This window comes from Saimiri boliviensis, chromosome 4 (assembly GCF_048565385.1).
Source record: "Saimiri boliviensis isolate mSaiBol1 chromosome 4, mSaiBol1.pri, whole genome shotgun sequence".
Classification (NCBI taxonomy): Eukaryota; Metazoa; Chordata; class Mammalia; order Primates; family Cebidae; genus Saimiri; species Saimiri boliviensis.
Genome location: NC_133452.1, coordinates 166,814,852 through 166,839,702, shown reverse-complemented (window position 1 = coordinate 166,839,702; position 24,851 = coordinate 166,814,852). Strand labels below are relative to the sequence as shown.

At 39.5% G+C, this 24,851-nt stretch overlaps 1 long non-coding RNA gene across 2 annotated transcripts in view; it reads right to left on the bottom strand.

The window, feature by feature from the left end:
• LOC141584424 (uncharacterized) overlaps positions 1-24,851 on the bottom strand; it is a 50,205-nt gene that overhangs the window by 5,217 nt on the left and 20,137 nt on the right. Inside the window, exons 1-2 of one of the 2 annotated variants that reach the window (XR_012517483.1) lie at positions 24,013-24,188; positions 16,147-16,298 (exon numbers count right to left, since the gene is read on the bottom strand). This is a non-coding gene — a long non-coding RNA (uncharacterized LOC141584424). Of the gene's footprint in view, positions 1-16,146; positions 16,299-24,012; positions 24,189-24,851 lie in introns of those variants that run through there. The other variant, XR_012517482.1, reaches the window with a different exon arrangement.

The following is a 24,851-nucleotide window of genomic DNA, read 5'->3' as shown; positions in this document are numbered from 1 at the left end:
TAAAAGAAAAAAATTCAGGCCAATAGCCATGATGAACATTGATGCAAAAATCTTCAATAAAATACTGGCAAACTGAATCCAACAGCACATCAAGACGCTTATCCATCACAATCAAGTAGGCTTCACCGCGGGGATGCAAGCCTGGTTCAGCATACATAAATCTATAAATGTAATCCATCACATAAACAAAGAAAAAAAAAAAAACACATCATCTCAAAGGATGCAGAGAAGGCCTTCAACAAACTTCTACAGCCCTTGATGCTAAAAAAAAAAATAAATAAATAAAAATAAAAAAATAAAAAAAAATTTTAAAAAAAACTCTCAATAAACTAGGTATCAATGGAACACATTTCAAAATTAAAAAAAGCTATTTATGACAAACCCACAGCCAACATCTAACTTAATGAGCAAAAACTGGAAGCATTCCCTTTGAAAACTGGCACTAGACAAAGGTGCTCTATCTCACCCTTTCTATTCAACATAGTATTGGAAGTTCTAGCTAGAGCAATCAGGCAAGAAAACGTCATAAAGGGTATTCGATTAGGAAAAAAAGAAGTTAAATTGTCTCTATTTGCAGATGACATGATTGTATATTTAGAAGATCCCATTGTCTCGGCCCAAAATCTCCTTAAGCTGCTAAGCAACTTCAGCAAAGTCTCACAATACAAAATCGATGTGCAAAAATCACAAGCATTCCTATACACCAGTAAAAGACAGAGAGCCAAATAATGAGTAAATTCCCATTTACGATTGCCACAAAGAAAATAAAATGCCTAGGAATACAACTAGCAAAGGCTGTGAAGGACCTCTTCAAGGAGGATTACAAACCACTACTCAAGGAAATAAGGGAGGACACAAACAGATGGAAAAACATTCCATGCTTATGGTCAGGAAAAATCGGTATGGTTAAAATGGCCCTGCTTTCCAAAGTAATTTATAGATTCAGTGCTATCCCCATCAATCTACCACTGACCTTCTTCACAGAACTAGGAAAAAAAAAAAAAAAAAACAAAAAAAAAACACTTTAAACTTCATATATAACCAAAAAAAAGAGCCCATAAAACGACAATCATAAGCAAAATAAACAAAGCTGGAAGCATCACGCTACCTGACTTCAAACCATTCTCAAAGCTACAGTAATCAAAACAGCATGGTACTGGTACCAAAAATGAGATATAGAGCAATGGAACAGAACCAAGACCTCAGAAGTAATGCCACACATCTACAACCATCTAATCTTTGACAAACTTGACAAAAACAAGCAATGGGGAAAGGATTCCATGTTTAATGGTGTTGGGAAAACTGGCTAGCCATGTGCAGAAAAATGAAACTGGACCCCTTCCTTACACCTAATACAAAAATTAACTCCAGTTAGATTAAAGATTTAAACATAAGACCTAACATCATAAAAACCCTAGAAGAAAGCCTAAGCAAAGCCACTCAGGACATAGGCACAGGCAAGGACTTCATGACTAAGACATCAGAAGTACTGGCAACAAAAGCCAAAATAGACAAATGGGATCTAATTAAACTGAAGCGTTTCTGCATAGCAAAAGAAACAATCACTAGGGTGAACTGGCAACCAACAGAATGGGAAAGGAATTTTGCAACCTACCCATCTGACAAAGGACTGCTATCCAGAATCTACAAAGAACTAAAACAGGTTTACAAGAAAAAACGAACCTATTCAAAAGTGGACAAAGGATATAAACAGACACCTTTCAAAAGAAGACATAGATGAGACTAATAAATACCTGAAAAAATGCTTATCATCTCTGGTCATTAGAGAAATGCAAATCAAAACTACACTGAGATACCATTTCAGGCCAGTTAGAATGGTGATCATTAAAAAATCTGGAGACAACAGATCCTGGAGAGGATGTGGAGAAATAGGAACACTTTTACACTGTTGGTGGGAGTGTAAATTCGTTCAACCATTGTAGAAAACAGTATGGCGATTCCTTAAGGATCTAGAAATCGAAATTCATTTTGACCCAGCAATCCCATTATTGAGTATATGCCCAAAGGATTATAAATCATTCTATTATAAATACCCATGCACACATATGTTCATGGATGAATCTGGAAACCATCATTCTCAGCAAACTGACACAAGAACAGAAAACCAAACACCCCATGTTCTCACTCACAGGTGAGTGATGAACAATAAGCACACATGGGCACAGGAGGGGAACATCACACACTGGGTTCTGTTGGGGGGTGCAGAGTTAGGGGAGGGACAGCAGGGAGTGGGGAGGCTGGGTAGGCATAACATTGGGAGAAATGCCAGATGTGGGTGATGGGGGGATGGGGGCAGCAAACCACCATGGCACGTGTGCACCTTTACAACAATCCTGCAAGATCTGTACGTGTATCCCAGAACTTAAAGTACAATAAAATTAATAAATAAATAAAATAGGGATCAATGCAGAGCAAAAAAGACTTGTTTTCAAAGGTAAAGCACAATTTTTATAGAAAAGATAGAAACCAAACACTGATTTGGCACATAATTCAGACATGTTATTGATCGATAAATATCTGAAAAATCAGGTACAAAAAAGTGAGTTACAGGGAACATTAAAATCTGAAAATTAGTGTGCATTTAGCAATAGGACAGTACCACAGGGGCAAAGGAATCTCAAAGGCCCCCTATAATCTAACATAAGCTAGCTGAGTTCATCTTGTTCTCAAATTGGACCTTCGACTCCAGCTTATGTGGCCCACTTCCCTACACTCTGAATACAGCTTGCTCATTCATACGTCTTTGCCTTTGGTGACACCTTTTGATGTTCATGGAAAAATCCTCTAATTCCTAAATCATATGCCTCCGTTAAAATCCCTCCCTAGATACACCTTTTCCTCACAGTGTTCCCTAGATGACAATACTATTCTTGCAGAATTGAGAGAGGTCTCACTTAGATAAGATCAAGAAACAGTCCCGGACCTGCCACGTTCTCACACAAATATGTATTACCATGAAATGACTCTCTCACTGTACCACACTTGTTTATTGTGCCCTGCCAAATTAGATCATAAACTATTCTGGAGGAAGAATGGTGTCCATTGTTCTCTTTGTTCCAAATCACCTGGTTGAATAAGAGGTTAATAAATGGTCATATACTTGCTATTTTAGACCTAAAAAAATTCTTCCTAAAAAAAACAAAGTACTTAAAACAATTACTACAAAAGCAAGAGAAGAGGTTAATCTTCCTAATGTCTTTAATTTCAGTGGCCTAGGTAATGACTACTCTCTTCAAGTTTAAGTGCAATTCTTCGGAAGAGGTCGGAGGAAAGACGAGTGAGGAGAATGCAATTTTTTAATGTTCTAAGTACTACTCAAGAAGCAAAGAAGCAGATGTCCTTCGTTTCCATACAGACCAGAAATATGTGATGTAATAGGCTTCACACAGACTGAGAGAAAATTTGTTTATACGTGGGGAAGAATTTTTCACTGCACAGCTAACCACTGAAGCAAGCTTCTTAAAGGAAATTTCAAAAACCACGTAGACAACGATGTCTTTCCATTCGTTGGAACATTTTACTACTATAGGAACAATCGCTTTCTTGACTCTCCTCCCCCTGCCCTAGATCCATCATGAACAAGTGTCTTTGGAAATATCTTACATTTAGAAAGTTGGATAGTCTTACTGGAGTGAAAGAAATCGTTCTTACCATTTTTATTCACAAATAACATAAAAATGTAACAATGATTGCAAGTAGGTACTGAAGAAATAGAGATTACACTGCAGGTTTATAGAAGACACAAAGTCAAAGCAAAAGCAAGCAAAATGTCATCAAATGGAGAAGAAATTGTTCAGCCTTTCTCTTTTCTTGATCTGTACTCTGAAGCTGGCATAAACCCTCATGTTTATTAGAAATGTCCTCAGCAGGGAATCTTGAAGTAGGGATGTGTATCCTAGTCACTAATGGGATTATTTAATCTCCCTGAACCTCTGTTTTTCCGCCATTCATAAGATGAGAATGAGAATACTTATCTACCTATATAGGTGCGACCAGATGCTGTCATGAATATGAACATATTTGCTAAAGTAAAGTGAGCTATTACTGAAATGTATGATTATTATGGGAAATTTGGTGGGGAAAGTAGAATATGATTAGAATAGTATTTTACTCTATTATTATTATTTTACCACAGCACAATTGCCGATTTTCCGTTTAATACTTGTTGAGTACCAGGTTTCCAGGGTAGAGAAATAAACAAAACAAATACTCCTGCAGTGACTGAAGGAAAGCAAACTCTTGTCAAATACATGTTTGTGCCTCAGTACAATACAGCTAACATTTCCTGAGTGCCGGCTAGACAACAAGTGCATGAATATTTTCATATAAACACTCAGAGCTCAATCTTTTTGCTTAAACTATTTTCTGACATGGAAAGAGCCCAGGTTTTCTTTTAAAAAGATAGAAAATTTAGAATGCTCAGTAAAAGTTATGACATCAAATTAATAGAAATTGACTCAGTTTTTACAACTTAAATTTTACGGTGCTTGAACTAAATCAATATCGATTGAATTCTTTTGAGAAAACTTCAACCCTTACTAGTGTTGCTTCCCTCAGGTTGATTCAACAGAACTTTAATCCACCCAAATCATATGTGCTGCGCCTGGATGTGCCTCTGGAGAGCATCGAACTCTCCCTGTACATGAACAGCTTTTCACTCAACTTTTAAATCCCACTTCAATATCATAGAATTTTAGAATTACAAAAGGACCTTAGAGGTTAAAATCTTCCACTCATTCTAGGAGTCTTACAAAATATTCATGGACAATTTTGCCCTGTCTAAAAGCTAGACTCCCTTCTATTATGTAAACATCTAAAAAAAAAAAAAAGGCATCATAGTCTTTCATTAGGTAGCCCAAACGATTATATCATTGGTAAAATATTAAGACAAAGTCCGTATTTCTGGAACACATTTAATGCCTGAATTTTGGAAAAAAAAAAGTCATTATTGTCCTCCATCAAAATTAGGTAGAACTGGAAAATTTTTTACATTATTAGCTGGACATAATGTATTTTTAGACCCTCAGAATAAAATACGTACATACTTGCTTTTTAACGCCTGAAATTATCATTAATGTTAGTAGTCTCCTCATCTCTTACATTATGTTAATACAGTATTTACTAATTAATTTACTCAAATATTTTACATTCTTAGTATGTGTCGTGTAGATTACCAGTCCATGAAAAAGATCAAAATTCAATTCTTTATCGTAATTTTTATGTGTTACACAGGGGTGACTCTCTTGCCTCTTCTGTAGCATCTCAGAGGCAATTCTCCACGCCCAACAATCTTCCCTCTCCTTCCATATGTTACCCCAGACATATTTGGGGTTCATAAGTGGAGGACCACAACCCCTGGGCTACCTAAAATAAGCCCCTTACATGCACAGAAACGTTGGCCTGCAGGTTCGGTAGAATGTCCTTCTACCAGAGGACCCTGGATTCCAAAGGTGTTAAGCCATCTCCTGATGCACCTGGTAGAATTCTTTGCTGGCACTACAATTGTCTTTGGCTCTGACCTTCCTGAGCAGGGGTTCCTAACTCCCCAGGCCGTGGACTGAGACTGGTCTGCTGCCTGCTAGGAACTGGGCTGTACAGCAGGAGGTCAGTGGCAGGCAAGTGAGCATTACCACCTGAGACCTGCCTCCTGTTACATCAGCCAGCATTAGATTCTGACAGGAGCGTAAACTCTGTCGTCAACTGCACATGTGAGGGATCTAGCTTGTGCACTCCATATGAGAATCTAACTATTGCCTGATGATCTGAAGTGGATCAGTTTCATCCAAAAACCATCCCAACTGGTTTTTTGGGGTAAAGCTGCCCAAGACGGAAACCAGTCTCTGTTGTCAAAAAGATTAGGGACAGCTCTTCCCAAGGATGGGACTTCCCAGTTGTGTTAGTCCATTTTGTATTGCTGTAAAGGAATATCTGAGACTGGGTAACTTATTCAGAAAAGAGGTTTCTTTGGCTCACAGTTCTGCGGGCAATACAAGCATGGCACCACCACCTGCTCAACTAGTGGTCAGACCTCTGGGAGCTTTTACTCGTGGTGGAAGGCAAAGGGGAAGCTGGTGTTTCACATTGCAAGAGAAGAGGGAGGTCCCAGACTCTTAACCAGCTAAACTAATAGAGCAATAAATCACTCATTTCCCTGGGGAGGGCATCAAGTCATTCATGAGAGATCTGCTCCCATAACACAAACACCTCCCGCCAGACCCCACCTCCAACACTGGGTGAATCACGTGTCATCATGAGAGTCAGAAAAGACAAAACATCCAAACAATATCCCCAGTTCTCACACCTGTGCAGTGCCTCCAATCAGGGTCATACATAAAGCTGCTGGTGCTGTCATTCGGCCTCTGAAGTTTTTGTTGCACGTGGGTGTGTGCATATGCATATCAGTGGTAACTCCTCAAAGCAAGCCTGGGACTTATCGTCATTTAAGTTTGCATCATGGCCATACTCTTTACATTCCAGTTCCTGGAAGAAAATCCCATGAAACTAAAAACAACAAAGCTGGCCTCCATAGCCACCTCCCTTGTGGGAAATGAGTCATCTAAAATTCACAGGGAGGCATGTTTGGCATGGGATATAGAAATGATCCTTTTTAATGTAGTGCTTTTGGTAGAAAGAATACCCACACTTGGGACAAGCATATTATACGCCATGAAAAACATACAACTTTGTGGTTCATATAACCTCCTCTGAGATGGAAGTCAACATGTATTTTTGATTTTAACCTTCAGACTCAGTACACAAACCCTGTCCAACTCAACTAGACTCCGTCATGCTGGGTGTTGGACAGAAATTACCGATGAGCTTAGTAAAAACAAACCAAGCTAAAGCAGACAACCAAAACTCCTCTGGAAAACATTTTTTTTCAAGTTCTTAAAGGCATTTTTATAGGCGCTATTTCTTATGCTCTGAAGAAATTTATTTTATATAATCATTTAAGAGATTAAATAACTAGTATAATGAATAGAAAATTACTTTCCAATTATTTGGTTACATTTCTGTACAAGGTCAAATGTAATTCACGGGAAAACGGAATCTGTCCAAATAAACCAAAGAATGACACAAATAAAAACTGTCCGAGAATTCTGAATTATTTCTGGAGAAACTGTTATGCCATTGTGTCACTATAACCACTGTTAGCATGAGTGGCAGAGAACGTATTTCCAAGGCAGTTTTAGTGGCAAAATAAGATCTGAACACAATTGCCTTAAATAACTTAAAATAATCACAAATTCCATAATTAGGAATCTACTTATGGATCAAGGCAGACGAGAGGCAGGAGTAGGTGGCAGCTCCAGTCAGAGCAGCATGTGGAGGCTTCCACTGTGAATTTTTGCTCCAGATTGACTCCAAGAACAAACCAGCAATACTGAGATGACTGACAGACCCTCTGAAGGAAACAGACTCTTTCCTCAGGACCCCAGAGACACCCCAAATACTATGAGAGACCCAGCTGTGGAAGTGGAAAACGTCCCCAATGGAGAAGCTGAAGCTGAAAGAAGGAAACCCTCTGGCAAGTTTCCGAGCCTGATTCGTCATTCACCTGGAAACAGACTCAGGGATGCTGCAGGGGGCATCGTGGGAGTGAGACTGGCCCTTCAGGTTTCCTGGGAGCTGGGTGAGGCCTGTGACTGCCAGCTTTCCCCCACTTCCCTGACAACCTGCAAGATCCAGCAGAGGCAGCCATAATCCTAGGTACACAATGCCAGTGACCTGGGAGTCTCATCCCCACCCACCACAGCAACCACAGCAAGACCTGCCCAAGGAGAGTCTGAACTCACACACACCTGGCCCTGCCCTGCATGACGGTCCTTCCCTACCTACCCTGGTAGGGAAAGACAAAGGGCATATAATCTTGGGAGAGAAACCCACCAATGGTTTCTCTCCACAATACCACAGCTGATGCTTTCTGGGATGTGCCACCTCCTGGCAGGAGGCCAATCAGCACAAACATAGACCTCTCAATCAACAAAGTTAAGAACCCTCATGGGTTTGCTGCACCCTACACCACCTCCTCCGGAACAGGCACTGGTATCCACAACTGAGAGATCCATAGATGGTTCACATCACAGGACTCTGTGCAAACGATCCCCAGTACCAGCCCAGAACCAGATAGACTCACTGGGTGGCTGGATCCAGAAGAGACAACAATCACTGCAGTCAGCTCACAGGAAGCCACATCCACAGGAGAACAGGGAGAACACTACACCACGGGAACACCCCATGGGACAAAAAATATCAGAACAGCCTTCAGCCCTAGACTTTGCCTCTAACACAGCCTAGCCCAATGAGAAAGAACCAGAAAACCAACCCTGGTAATATGGCAAAACAAGGCGTGTCAACACCCCACAAAAATCACACTAGTTCACCAGCAATGGATTCAACCCAAGAAGACATCCCTGATTCCCCTGAAAAAGAATTCAGGAGGTTAGTTAAGCTACTCAGGGAGGGTCCAGAGAAAGGCAAAGCCCTGTGGGGGTGGGGAAAAAAATCCAAAAAATGATACTAGAAGTGAATGGAGAAATATTAAAGGAAACAGACAGCTTCAAGGAAAAAAAAAAAAATCCAAAATTCAGGAAAATTTGTTCATACTTTTAGAAATGTAAAATGCTCTGGAAAGTCTCAGCCATAGAATTGAACAAGTGGAAGAGAGAAATTCAGAGCTCAAAGATAAGGACTTTGAATTAACCCAACCCAACAAAGACAAAGAAAAAAGAATAAGAAATTATGAACAAAGCCTCCACAAATTATGGGATTATGTTAAATGACTAAACCTAAGAATAATTGGTATTCCTGAGAAAGAAGAAAATTCTGAAAGTTTGGAAAGCATATTTAGGGAAATAACTGAGGAAAACTTCCCTGGCCCAGATAGAGACCTAGGCATGTAAATACAAGAAGCATGAAGAAGACATGGGAAATTCATCACAGAAAGGTCTTTGCCTAGGCATATTGCCATCAAATTATCCAAAGTTAAGAGGAAAGAAAGACTCTTAAGAGCTGTGAGACAGAAGCACCAGGTAACCTGTAAAACCAAAGTCACCCGATTAAAAGCAGATTTACCTGCATAAACCCTACAAGCTAGAAGGGATTGGTGTCCTATCTTCAGCCTCCTCAAACAAAACAGTTAGCGGCCAAGAATTTTGCATCCAGTGAAACTAAGCATTATTTAAGAAGGAAAGATACAGTCATTTTCAGACAAACACACACTGACAGAATTGACCATTACCAAACCACCACTACAAGAACCGCTATAAAAGGAGCTCTAAATCTTGAAACAAAATCCTGGAATCACACGCAAACAGAATCTCTTTAACGCATAAATCACACAAAACCAATAAAACAAAATTACAAGGTAAAAAGCGAAAACAAAACAACACAGACTATGCAGGCAACAAAGAGCATGATGACTGCAATGATACCTCACATTTCAATACTAACATCGAATGTAAATGGCCCAAATGCTCCACTTAAAAGATGCGGAACTGCAAAATGGGTAAGAACTCACCAACCAACCATCTGCTGCCTTCAGGAGTCTTGCCTGACACATGAGGACTCACAGAAACTTAAAGTAAAAGGCTGGAAAAAGGCATTTCATACAAAAGAACACCAAACTGAGCAGGGATAATTGTTCTTAGATCAGACAAAACAAATTTTAAAGCAACAGCAGTTAAAACAGACAAAGAGAGATAGTACATAATGGTAAAAGGCCTTGTCCAACAGGAAAATACCACGATCCTAAACATATATGCGGCTAACACTGGAGTTCCCAAATTTATAAAACAATTACGAACGGTCCTAAGAAATAAGGTAGACAGCAACACCATAAGAGCGGGGGACTTCAATACTCCACTGACAGCACTAGACAGGTCATCAAGACAGAAAGTCAAGAAAGATACAATGGATTTAAACTATACCTTGGAATAAATAGACTTAACAGATATATACAGAACGCTTCATCCAACAACCACAGAATACACATTCTGTTCAACAATACATGGAACTTTCTCCAGTATAGACCATATGATAGGCCATAAAACGACCCTCAGGAAGTTTCAGACAACTGAAATTATATCAAGCACTCTATCATACCAACAGTGGAATCAAACTGGAAATAAACTCAAAGAGGAACCTTCAACACCACACAAATACATGGAAATTAAATAACCTGCTCCTGAAAGAGCACTGGGTCCCAAAGCAAATTGAGATAGAAATGTAAAAATTTGTCAAACTCAATGACATATTTAAATTACACAACCTATCAAAACCTCTGAGCTACAACTAAGGAGGTGCTAAGAGAAAACTGCATAGCCCTTAACACCTACGTCAAAAAGTCTGAAAGAGCACAAACAGACAATCTAAGGTCGTGCCTCAAGGAATGAGAGGAAAAACATAAACCAAACCCAAACCCAAACCCAGAAGAAAGGAAATAGCCAGCACCAGACTAAATGTAATAGAAACAAACGAACAAAAATACAAAAGATAAATGAAACAAAAAGCTGGTTCTTTGAAAAGATAAATAAAGCTGGTAGACCATTAGCAGAATTACCCAAGAGAAGAGAGAAACATCCCAATAACCTCACTGAGAAGCACAACGGAAGATATCACAACTCACACCACTGAAATACTAAAGATCACTCAAGGCTATTACGAACACCTTGACAGAAATAAACTAGAAAAGCTAGAAGAGATGGATGAATTCCTGGAAAAATACAGCCCTCTTAGCTTCAATCAGAAAGAATTAGATGCCCCAAACAAACTAATAACAAGTAGCAAGACTGAAATGGTAATTTAAAAATTACCAACAATAAAAAGTTCAGAAGCAGATGGAATCACCACAGAATGCTACCAGATATTCAAAGAAGAATTGGCAGCAATCCTTTTGACACTATTCCACAAGACAGAGAAAGAAGGAACCCTCCTTAGTCCGTTCTATGAAGCCAGCATCACCCTATTACCAAAGCCAGGAAAGGAGACAACTAAAAAGAAAACTACAGAGCAATGTCCTTGATAAAGATACATGCTAAAATTCTTAATAAAATACTTGCTAAGCAAATCAAACAACATATCAAACAGATAATCTACCATGATCAAGTGACTCATACCAGGGATGCAGGGATGGGGTAACATAAGCATGTCAATAAATGTGCTGTACCACATTAACAGAATTAAAGACAAATATTACATGATCATCTCAATAGATGCAGAAAAAGCATTTAACAAAATCCAGCATCATTTTCTGATTAAAACCTTCAGCAAAATCGGTACACAAGGGACATACCTTAATGTAATAAAGGCCATCTATGCCATACCCACAGCCAACAGAATACTGAATGGGGAAAAGTTGAAAGCATTCCTCCTGAGAATGGAAACAAGACACGGATGGCCACTCTCACCATTCCTCTTCCACATAGTACTGGAAATCCTAGCCAGGGCAATCAGACAAGTGAAAGAAATAAAGGGCATCCAAACAGATAAAGAGGAAGTCAAACTGTCTCTGTTTGCTAACAATATGATCATCTACCTTGAAAACCCAAAGGACTCCCCAAGAAAGCTCACAGAACTGATAAAATAATTTAGCAGATTTCCCAATACGAGATTAATGTACACAAATCAGCTCTTCTATACACCAACAGTGACAAAATGGAGAACCAAATCAAGAACTCAAACCCTTTCACCATTGCCGCCAAAAAAGAAAAAAAAAAAGAAAAAAAAAATACTTAGGAATATATCTAACAAAAGGGTGGACAGACCTCTAGTAGGAAAACTACATAACACGGATGAAAGAAAACATAGATGACACAAAGAAATGAAAACACATCACATGGCCCTGGATGGGTAGAATCAATATTGTAAAAATGAGCATACTGCAATGTACAAATACATGCAATGTATAAACACGATGCAATTCCCATCAAAATTTTACCATCATTCTTCACAGAGTTAGAAAAATAGTTCTAAGGCCGGGCGTGGTGGCTCATGCCTGTAATCCGAGCATTTTGGAGGCCAAGGCGGGTGGATCACCTGAGGTCGGGAGTTCAAGAAAAGCAGTTCTAAAATTCATATGGAAACAAACAAGAGCCAACATAGCCAAAGCACGACTAAGTAAAAGGAACAAATCTGGAGCATCACACTTCCTGATTTCAAACTATAAGGCCATGGTCACCAAAACAGCATGGTACTGGTATAAAAACAGGCACATAGATCAATGGGAACAGAATAGAAAATCCAGAAATAAAACCAAATACTTACAGCCAACTGATCTTCAGTAAAGCAAGCAAAAACATCAAGTGGAGAAAGGACACCCTTTTCAACAAATGGTGCTGAGATAACTGGCCAGCCACATGTAGGAGAATAAAGCTGAATCCTCATCTCTCACCTTATACAAAAATCAACTCAGGACAGATTAAAGACTTAAACCTAAAACCTGAAACTATAAAAATTCCAGAAGATAACACTGGAAGAACCCTTTTAGGCATTGGCTTAGGCAAAGATTTTATGACTAACAACCCAAAAGCAATTGCAATATAAACAAAGATAAATAGCTGAGAGATAACTAAAGAGCTTTTGCATGGCAAAAATAACAGTCAGCAGAATAAACAGTTAACTCACAGAGTGAGAGAAAATGTTCACAATATATACTTCTGACAAAGGACTCATATCCAGAATCTACAACAAACTCAAACAAATCAGTAAGAAAAAATCAATCAACCCCATCCAAAAGTGGGCTAAGACATGAATAGACAATTCTCCAAAGAAGACATACAAATGGCTAGCAAATAATTTAATAAATGCTCAACATCACTAATGATGTGGGAAATGTAAATCAAAACAACAATGCAATACCACCTTACTCCTGCAAGAATGGTCATAATCAAAGAATGTAAAAACAACAACAACAACAACAACAACAGTAGATGTTGGCATGGTTGTGGCAATTAGGGAACACTTCTACACTGCTAGAAGAAATATAAACTAGTACGGCCACTACGGAAAACAGGGCGGAGTTCCTTAAAGAACTAAAAGTAGAATTACCATTTTATCAAGCAATACCACTACTGGATATCTACTCAGGAAAAAAGTCATTATTTGAGAAAAGATACTTGCACATGCATGTTTATAGCAACACAATTCACAACTGCAAAATCATGGGACCAACCCAAATACCCATCAATATATGAGTGGATAAAGAAACTGGCATACATATACATGATGGAATACTACTCAGCCAAAAAAGGAATAAATTAGCAGCATTTGCCATAACCTAGATGAGATTGGTGACTTATTCTAAGTGAAGCGACTCGAGAATGGAAAACCAAATATTGTATGTTCTCACTGATATGCGGGAACTAAGCTATGAGAACACAAAGGCTTAAGAATGACACAGTGGACTTCGATGACTTGGTGGAGGGGGGGAGGCACAAGGGACAAAAGCAACAAATACAATGCCGTGTATACTGCTCAGGCGATGGGTGCACTAGGATCTCACACATTACTAAAGAATTTACTCATGTAAGCAAATACCAGCTGCACCCCAATAACTTGTGGAAAATAAAATAAAATAACAAAGAATCTTTCTATGAAGTATTTGTTATGCACTAGGCATGGTTCTAAGAGGTTTACATATATTGATTTATTTAATATTCTCACCAACCACCCTCAGGGGACACTATTGTCAACCTCATTTTACAGATGAGGGAATGAGACGTAGAAAAGTTAAATTGCTTACTCAATGTTACACATAATATGTGGCAAAGACAAGATTTAAAGTAATTAATAATGTGACCGTATTTTAGGGGAAAGTTCAATTGACTTGAGGAAATAAATGTGAAATGCATCAGCATTTTCTTTGTGTTTCAGCAGATAATGCATTGTGCCTCACTGCCACTGATGAACCACGTAGGAAGCTAGGCGAGAACAAAGCCGTGATTAACCAGCAGTCTGCTGGTCAGGAGAAGGGTGAGAAGGTGCCAGTGGGGTCCTACCCATTCTCTATGAGCTTATCTAGGACTCTCCAATCTCTCTACTTTCTCATTCTGCCTAATACAAAATACATTACAAAACCTGTCTTCCTGAGACTAAAATAATTCACCCATGCTTGGTGTCCAGGGCCCACGTTAATCATGTCTGAAACTTGGTTTAACAAATGCACAATGAATCATCATCGCTTTCATCTCTTTAAACTATGACAGACAGTCATTAAAACATACCTAACTTGACTTCAAGATGCGCAGGGTAGAGAATCAGAGGGTTGGATGGGCATGGGGAGCTGGGTGCAGGCTCAGTCTCATCTGGCCTTCACTTGCCTTCCTCTAAGCCAGATTGCCTGAGGGGAGGAGCAGTGTAACATCTGCTTCCAGTGATGAAAATCCACCCTACCAACAGAATGGCCATACATTGAGAATAGGGAAGTACTGAGTTCTGAAACTCAGTACTTCATGAGTGAAGACTCATCCCAAACTCCTTCGATGTAAGTTTACTATCTATCTGTGGATGTTATCAGACTACATAATCTTGTAAATTTATTTAGACCATCTTTCAGTTATTTTGAGTGAGTTATGCTTTTTCAATTAGTTGATGGTTGTTTTTTTAAAACTGGGAAGAAATGCAGATAACTGTTTTCTCACCATAAACTGAGCACATATGATGCTTCAAGCCATATAAATGTTTCATGGGTTTTGTGAACTGTACTGGTAGGAAGAGAATTCTGACATGCCACCTCATAATTCTTTGTGTAAAATCAACATGACAACAGCTTGAAATTGAAATCTAAGTTCAAACCTGATTAATAGTTTCATAAAATCTACAGTGGTAGTAAGTGATTGCAGGAAGGAAAAAAATTATCTGGGTAGTTTTCAGCCATACTGATGTGTACAATGAATCTAGGGGTGATTAAATGTTAAGTGCATCAACAAATGAGCTAATATGTAAGTGGAATGTTGATAAATTATTGATCGATGGCCTAAATAGTACATACGACTTAGTTATATCACTGACTATCTAGATGATTCTGCTTTCCTGAATTGGTTTTTCTAGCTCCATTCTTTCCAAATCATCAGGAATGCTTGATTTACTACCTGGCTAACCAGGAGCTCACAGGTATCTTCTCATCCTTGAGCCAAGGGCCTTCACTCATCACTGTTTCTTTCCTTGATTATTACTTGCAAGTGATAAATGTACTTGCTTTTCATCATCTCTTCTTCCAATACATGCCCCATGATGAGAAGGACTCAGCCTGGCTTGTTATTCCCATAAGGACAAAGGCCAACTAAAAATAAGAAGCTCGACTCTACGTAAAGGACTGAATTGTGCCCCACACTAAATTTGCATGTGGAAGTCCTACCCTCCAGTGTGACTTTATTGGAAGAGAGGGCCTTTAAAGAGTTAATTAAGGTTAGATGAGATGACAAGGATTGGGCTTCAGTGTGATAAGACTGGTGTTCTTCTAAGAGGAGAAAGAGACACAAGAGATCTCTCTCCCTGTGCATGGGGAAAAGGCCACATGGGAGGGAGTGAAAAGGTAACTGTCTCCAAGATAGGAAGAGCAGTCTCACCAAAAGCCAACCCCACTGGCACCTTCGTCTTAGACTTTCGGCCTCAAGAACAGTGAGGAAATAAATATCTGTTGTTTAACTTACCCAATCTGTAGTATTTTGTTAGAAGCCTATAATTACTAACTGACTCATATATTCTCCATGTTAAAAATAAGAAAAGAAGCACCTTTTGCTTAGGGCGTTTATTTTAGAAAGCTTGTACATCTTTGTCATATTGAAATGTATGTAAATATTCTTAAAAGATAACTTAGTCTCATTAATTTTAAGACCCAAAGATGCTGTTCTGAAAGCCTGGGAATCATCACTTTGAAAATTATCAAGGAAGATAACACCTCCATTTCTCAGGTTCAGTAGGAGGCTGGGAGGGTATGTTCCGCAGGTATCTTACTCCAAGTTGCAAGACAACCTCCTTTTATAAAGACATAAGAAGTTTATTTTTTTCTTTGGAAAAGCCAATTGTCTAACAGAGACGGTTACCCCAATTGCTAAGAACGTTTAAAATGAAAGGTGTGTGACAAATGGGACTGTAAAGTCCCCTTGAGGACAAGTTATTGCTTACCTTGAGAATTTGTATGTTAAAGGTTGTATCTGCTTTTTATATAAAAAGGTGAGAGTTGGTTTTTTTTTTTTTTTTTTTTTTTTTTTTTTTTTTTCTGTCTTTGCAACTGCTGAGCTGATTTCCTGAGAAGTGCATCTCACTTTGGTTTCATGCTAAAAGAAATAAAGGTTATTCAATTAGAAAAAGAGGAAGTCAAATTGTCTCTATTTGCAGATGACATGATGGTATATTTAAAAGACCCCATTGTCTCAGCCCAAATCTCCTTAAGTTGATAAGCAACTTCAGCAAAGTCTCAGGATACAAAAACAATGTGCAAAAATTATGAGCATTCCTGTACATCAGCAACAGACACACAGAGAGCCAAATCATGAGTGACCTCCCATTCACAGTTGCTACAAAGAGAATAAAATACCTAGAAATACAACTAACAAAACATGTGAAGGACCTCTTCCAAAAGAAGGACAAACCACTGCTTAAGAAAATAAGAGAGGACAGAAACAGATATAAAAACATTTCATACGCATGGTCAGGAGGAATCGATATTGTGAAAATGACCATACTGCCCAAAATAATTTACATATTCAATGCTATCCCCATAAGCTACCAATGACTTTCTTCACAGAATTGGAAAATAAACACCTTAAGCTTTATACGGAACCAAAAGAGAACCTACATAGCCAAGACAATCCTAAGCACACAATTATGGAGACATCATACTACCTGACTTCAAACTGTACTACAAGACCACAGTAATAAAAACACCGTGGTACTGGTACCAATGTAGACCATACGGGACAGAACAGAGGCCTCGAAAGTAACACCACACAGCTACAACTGTCTGATCTTTGACAAACCTGACAAAAACAAGCCATGGGGAAAGGATACCCTAGGTAACAAATGGTGTTGGAAAACTGGCTAGCCACATGCAGAAAGCTGAAACTGGATCCCTTCCTTGCACCTTATATAAAAATCAACTCCGGATGGATTCAAGATTTAAAGATAAGACCTAACACCGTAAAAAACCTAGGCAGTACCATTCTGGACATAAGCATAGGCAAGGACTTCATGACTAAAACAGCAAAAGCAATGGCAACAGAAGCCAAAACAGACAAATGAGATCTAAACTTAAGAACTTCTGCACAGCAAAAGAAATTAGCATTAGAGTGAACTGGCAACCAAAAGAATGGGCAAAAAATTTTGTGACAGAGATGAAGAGACACTTTTCAAAAGAAGACATTCATGCAGCCAACAAACATGAAAAAAAAAAAGCTCATCATCACTGATAACTAGAGAAATGCATATCAAAACCACTTTGAGGTACCATCTCATGCCAATTAGAATGGCAATCATTAAAAAATCTGGAGACAACAGATGTTGGAGACAATGTGGAGAAACAGGAATGCTTTTACACTGCTGTTGAGAGTGTAAATTGTGCAACCATTGTGGAAGACAGTGTGGTGATTCCTTCAGGATCTAGAAATAGAAATATTGTTGGACCCAGGAATCCCATTATTAGATATGTACCCAAGGGATTATAACACTTTCAATTATAAAGACACGTGTACACATATGTTTATTGTGGCACTGTTTACCATAGCAAGGACTCTGAACTAACCCAAATGCCCATCATAGATAGACTGGACAAGGAAAATATGTCACACATACACCATGGAATACTGTGCAGCCATAAAAAATAACTTCATGTCCTTTGCTGGAACATGGATGAAGCTGAAAACCATCATTCTCAGCAAACTGACACAAGAACAGAAAACCCAACATTGCATGTTCTCACTCATAAGTGGGTGCTGAATAATGAGAACACACAGACACAGGTAGGGGAACATCACACACTGGGGCCCAGGGGCTGAGGGGCTAGGGGAGGAATAGCAGGGTGTGGGCGAATTGGGGAGGGATAGCATTAGGAGAAATACCTAATGTAGATGACGGGGCAATGGATGAAGTAACAACCACCATGGCATGTGTATACCTATTGAACAAGCCTACATGATCTCCACATGTATTGCAGAACTTAAAACATAATATTTTTTTCTAAAATATAAGTGGATGGTGAACAATGAGACCACATGGACACAGGGAGGGGAACATCACACACTGGGGCTTGTGGGTGGTGGGGGAGGGGTGGGGAGGAACAGGCAGGGGTGGGGGGATTGGGAAGGGATAACACGAGAAATACCTAGTGTAGTTGATGGGAGGATCAGATGCAGCAAAGCACCAAGACGTGTGGATACCTATGTAACAAAATACACGTTCTGCACATGTACCCCGGAAATTAAAGTGTAATAATAGTATTTCTTTCTCTTCTACCTTCGTGGAGAAGTTTTCTTGGTTGGGGGGAGATTTCGTTTTCAATTATGTGTCTCTAACACCTCCCAGTCTCAGTGAGAATGTTAAACATATATACATATATACATATATATGCATATGTATATGTATATATATATATATATATATATATGTATATAAACATCTTCTAAATTAATACTTTATCTCTTCATCTGTATTAGTCCAATTTGCTTTGCTGTAATAAAGGGATACCTGAGGCTGGGTAATTTATAGGGAAATAAGGGTGATTAGACTCATGTTTGTGCAGACTGTCCAAGAAGCATGGCACCAGCATCTGCTTCTTGTGAGACCTCAGGGAGCTTACAACCATGGCAGAAGGCAAAGGGGAGCTGGCATCTAACATAGTGAGAGAGGAAGCAAGAGAGAGACGGGGGCAGTATCACACTTTAACAACCAGATCTCAGTGAGTGAAGAGAGCAGGAATTCAGCCATTACTGTGAGGAGGGAACCAAGCCATTCAGGAAGGATCTGCCCGATGAGCCAACACCTCCCTCCCAGCAGGCCCTACCTCCAACACTGGGGATCACATTTCAACATGAGACTTGAAGGGCCCAAACATTCAAACGATATCACCATCTCTGTTACTACTGTATCTACACAGGTAATGAGGGGTTCTGTTAGACTTCATTACATCTTAATTCTGCTGCCCATATCAGATAAACAATGGTAGGCTGGTAATGAGGAATCAGAAGTAGAGGCCAAAAGTGGTTTTACTCAGATGGCCATAGCATCATTTTAAATGTTTGGAAAAATTAGTTTTCTTGGGTTAGTGCACTGATTAGTGGAAAATGCCCTGTGCTTGCAGTTGGAAGAATGTGGATCTGAACTCCGTTCCACCACTGACTCTCTCTGTGAGTCTTACCAGTCTCCTAATTTCACCCTGAAGCCCAATCTCCTCATCTGAAAACATCTCTTGTTTCTTCTAGGGTCACTGAGAGACCAGATGAAATATTACAGGTGTGCTTTGCGTGATGAACACTTGTACCCTAGTGTTTTCTTAGTATTCACTAACCTTGCCATCTAAAGGGACTGACATTTACCAGCTAGTTTCCAAAGGGGCTTACTCCTAAAGGAAAGGAGAACTGATCTTTCCATTTCCAGTTCATCTGTCCATTCTTCTACTCCTTTAAACTTCTTCATAAAGACTTTCTTGCCTTTCAGCATTATATTCTATCTTTAATAACATAGGACATGGTGCTCACAGTTTTGCACATTTAATTTGTTCTGCATTGGGGGTTATGGTTCCTAAGGGAGATGCCCTATCAAGTTACCCTGTCTTTTCAGCTCAAGAATTCAAGGTGTTTATAAACTGAGGAAATACAATGACTTCAAGTGGAAAATAAAATGAAGAATAACTGCATACTACAAGATAGCAGTGCAATTTAGAGCTAGAACAGGCCTAGTGTGTTCTAAATCTAGCATAAACACATTTTATGTTATAAATATGGATTTTAAGTAAAAAACCAAGCTTTCTGTTGTGATTTATTTATTTAGGTTTCTCTCTAATTTGGTTGAGGTCTCTCTTTAAAGGAGGCCAGAAGCCAGCCCATCTCCAGGAGAGCCCTGGCCAGGAGGAAAGGAAGGCTCTGGGGTGTCATTCAGGTAAGGCACAAGGAGGAGGCAACACCAAAACACAGGAACAGAAGAAATCTCTAACTTACACATCGTGGAGAAGGTCGGGGAGCGTCTGGAGCCCGAGGGGCAGTCTGAAGGCCGTGAGGAACCAGAGAGCAGAGGGAGGGCCTGAAGCTTTCTTCTCGGGCTTTCCCGTGAGGGTGTGGCTTTGCTGATTTAAGAGAACACGTGGAGCTGGGCTTATTTACAGGGCTCTGGTGTCGACCATTAGGTTTTATCATGACCAGCAGCTGTGTGATGGGTGGGTTCTGACTCAGCGGGATGGGCCGCATCATGACCACTCAGGGAGGGGGAGGGTTACCCAGATCGGAGGGGATACAGTGAGACTGGGCTTCAGACAACTTAGGTCAGGTCTGAAAATGGATGCTGAGGCAGCAACTATTAAACACATTTATGGCAGCTTTCCCCGAAACCTGGCTTTTAAATCATTTATATTACACATGAACAAAAACTAAACTGAAAATATTTGGAAGTAACCCCTTTGGTTTGCACTAATAAGCGGGAATCAAGTTTCTAGGTTGTCCTGTTTTAAGTCAAATGACAATGTTATTTAAGTTCTCCTATTCGTAGGTTCTCCTATTATAAGTAAAATGACAATGTCATTTCATCTTAAAGCTAAGATATGAAAATAGAGAGGGAAATATGTAGCCCTTTACCTGAGGTGTCAAAGTGTTTCTGTTCATAAAGGCCGTTTTAAGTTTTAGTTTCAGATTGATCTTGTTACTTTAGTGCAGTCTAGGTGAAAATATTCTTTTGAGGCTGTAAGACACATGTTCCCATTTGGAAAAAAGATATTTCATTGACCATATATGTTTCTACTATGACTGTCGAGTGTTTCTTTTATCTAGAGGTTTATATTGCTAAAGAAGTTGCCTATGGTTACAGTTTGCAGCCAACAAGTTACCCTGAATTAGCACAGGTGGCTCTTGCTATAGGAATGCTGTGGCGTGAGGCTTAACCATAGTTCTCATATTGTGGTTCCCGAACCAGCAGCATCAGTTGTGTCTGAGAACTTATTATAAATGCAGATTCTCAGACCCCACCCAGACCTACTGAATAAGAGACTCTGAGTGGAAACCAGCAATCTGTGGCCCAACATGCCCTACAGGTGATTCTGGACTGCACTAGAGAGCCATCAATTTAATGTTACAGAAACCCCTTTAGGGTTTCTGTAGCACATTGCTTCAGTAATATAAATGTTGACTTTATTTTACTTAATGGCATATGTGATATAAATGGTATATTAATGTCATATAAATGACTATAAATGGTAGCACATTACTTAAATAATATAAATGGTCAACATTTTAAAATTCTTTTAGCTGGTACTGAAAACCACCATCCTGTTTAACAAGGGTTCAGCCTAACAACAGTGGTGGTCATCACAATTCACAGTTTTGGCCAGTTGGTCCTGTTCATAGACACAGTCAGTGATTCACCCAGAGGACTCACAATGAGTTGCAAACACATCCCTTCTGCAGAGCTCAGACCGGGATGCCTTTTGAGGTGCTAACTGGCAAAATAAGTTAAATGTCGTTGCGATTTACCCTGCCCTCATCTTCACCCTCATTCTGGGTCTTTGCTTTCCTTGAAACAGTCGCTTTCTCTGTGACCTTATTTATCCTCTCTCACTGTGTGCCCTTCCTCAAACTTGCAGAGAATCCACAAGATTCAGTAATCACCTTCTGAAGGTAGTTTCAGAACTGACTGCTCTCTTAGCTATATCTCTATCTTAGTAAACACAGTCACTTACATGTCCTCCTGTTAACATCAGCACAAATAAATAAAACTGAATGTGTGCCTCACATCAGCTTCCTATCTGAGCGTCCACATTTTTGTCAGTGGGAGGTTGCACAGATCTACAAGTTACCCTGATTCCCCTTTCTCCTTTGCTGGCTTGACCCTGGAATGAGCTATAGATTTTCATAATATATATCATATTTATCCATTTCTCCATTACTGTATTTAGAATGTAAACACCGGAAATGGGAAACTGTTTTCCAAAAGGCCTTCTTCTGTCCCTTTCTTATTCCCTCCCTCTCTTTCTTCCCTTTCTCTTAAATCCGTCCTTTTTTCCTTCTCTCCTCCTTTCTTTCCTCCCCTTCCTTCCACAAACAGATGGCAAAAGAAATGATTTAGCTCCTCTCCTTCTAGGTGTCCCACTGACTAAGAGCAGCCTTTGCATTCTTGAGCCTCAAAGTTCTCCACGTTCTGCTGACAATCTACTTCTTTCATCTCCCCTCCATCCACTTCCCGTATTGACTCTTATTGTGTCTCAAACTCAGACACACCGAAAAGCCTGATTGAAAGAGATATTTGAGACCAAATCCTAGGGTTTCTGACACAGTAGTTTCATGGTAAATCCCAAGATTTAACATTTCTGAAAAGTTTTCATGTGCTACAGATAGAATGTTGGTATCTCCCACAAATTCATATGTCCAAGTCCTAACCCCACAGTGTGTCTGTATTTAGAGATGGGGTCTCTAAGGAAGTCAGTCAAGTTAAATGAAGTCATAGGGTTGGGCCCTGGCCTGATGAGATTAGTGTCCTTATAAAATAAGGTGTTCTTATAAAATAAAACACCAGAAAAAGGAAAGGAAAGGAAAGGAGAAAGGAAAGGAAAGGAAAGAAGAAAGAAAATGAAAGGAAAGGAAAGGAAAGCAAAATCAGATGTGGGTGTAATGCACACTAGCATGAGCAGGGGTGCGGTGTTGGTGGCGGATAAGATAATCAGGGAAGCCTTCTCTGTGAATGTGATAGAAGTGAGGGATGAGCCCTGGGAACTAATTTGAAGTTTCTTCAAATGGTTGCAAGTAGATTTACCGTATGACTCAGTGATTCCATTGCTAGCTATATGCCCCAAAGACCTGAAAACAGGTGTTCAAACAAAAACTTGTATGCTCTTTAAATGTGTCAAGATCATAAATATGCAGGAAAGTCTTGGAAACAGTGTCAGGAAAACTGGATCAGAATGAAAAAACATATTTTACTCCCAAGCGGGGCAAGAGGTAAAAGGTAAATGAGTTTGTGAACTGAATTATCATGTAGGAACCATGCTGATTTCTTGATCTAGGGGTTATGCGGTGGTAACCTAGGAGAGTTTCCACACTTTGGATAAAATATACCGGAGTATTTTGTGGGATGTTGTAAATCTGGCACAGCAATAACTGGTGGGGACTCTAAGAAAAGAAACAGGTTATATTTTGCACTGCTACTGGAAGTTTCCTAGAAGTATGACATTATTAAAAAGTAAATTACTTTTTAAAACAACCATATCAATACTATGCCAGAAAAGCAGAGACGTCACCAAAATCCACTACAGAGGCTACTCTTCATCCAAAGCTGTGAACCCTTATAAAAGCCTCAATGTCAACCAACTCCACTTAGTAGATATTATTATACTTACTAGTATTAGAGGCTGCTGTGTGGACACATTAGTTTTACTGCACAGTGTGGATATTAGTGTTAGGGCATAGTGTACATATTATATTGGTGTTGTAGAACAGTGCAGATATTACATTAACATCAGGGAACCATACGGATAGTATTACATTAGCATTAGAAGCAACAGTGTGGATGTCAGATTAGCGTTAGAATATTATATTGGTGTGGATATTATGTTGGTGTTAGGGTACGGTATGGATATCATAGTAATGTTAGGGCACGGTGTGATTATTATATTAGAGGCCACTGTGAGAACATATCTTAGCAGCCACTGTGTCTGGATATTGACAATGATATCAGGATGCAGTCGTAATGATGGGATTTGGGGATTTCATTTTTCTAGATGAATTTCTTCCTTTGCTGAGTACTCTAAAGACTCTCTTCTCTGCACTCAGGGCCGTGGAAAGGAAGCTTTTTACTCACCAATGAACAAGACTTAGTTGACACCACCGTCGTGCTGCCCCGAGGAAGTCTTCGGGCACCTCAGAGGGAAGTTGGTCAGGGGTGGGTTCGTGCGCCCTCTGGTGGCACCAGAGCTCAGCACAGATACTCTTGCTCAGTTTCTCAGCAGACGTGCACCCCCGCCTGGCTGTCCTGAAATACCTATAAAATTCAATATTGAGTTTACTCAATGTAATAATTTTAGAAATTCAAACCAAAATGAAGCCCACTGTAGCCATTCCTTCCCAAAGACGGTGATGGAAGACTTTGGAAGCCATGTAGAATCAAATGAATATATACACAAATTAAGAAAAACAAAAACCTACTCAAAATAGTCCAGAGACTGTAATTTTAAATGCAAAACTATAAAAAATCTAAAAGAAAATCTATATGACGTTGAGTTTGGTGTTGACTTGTAACACAAAACATCAAATGCCAATTCATGAAAATATTGATAATGGACTTCATAAAACTAAGTATTCTACTGTGCAAAACTGTATGCAGAGAACAAAAAGAAAAGAGAGATGCGAGAAGATAATGACAAAACACATACGTGATTTTAAAACTGGGTAAATATCTGAACAGATACCTAACCGAAGCAAATATACTGATAGCAGGCAGGACATGGTGGCTCATGCCTGTCACCCCACATCTTTCGAAGGCTTAGACGGGTAAATATTCTGAGGTCAGAGTTCCAGACCAGCCTGGCCAACATGGCGAAACCCGTCTCTACTAAAAATACAAAAAATTAGCCACGTGTGCTGGTGGGCACCTGTAATCCCAGCTGCTTGGGAGGCTGAAGCAGGAGAATCGCTTAAACA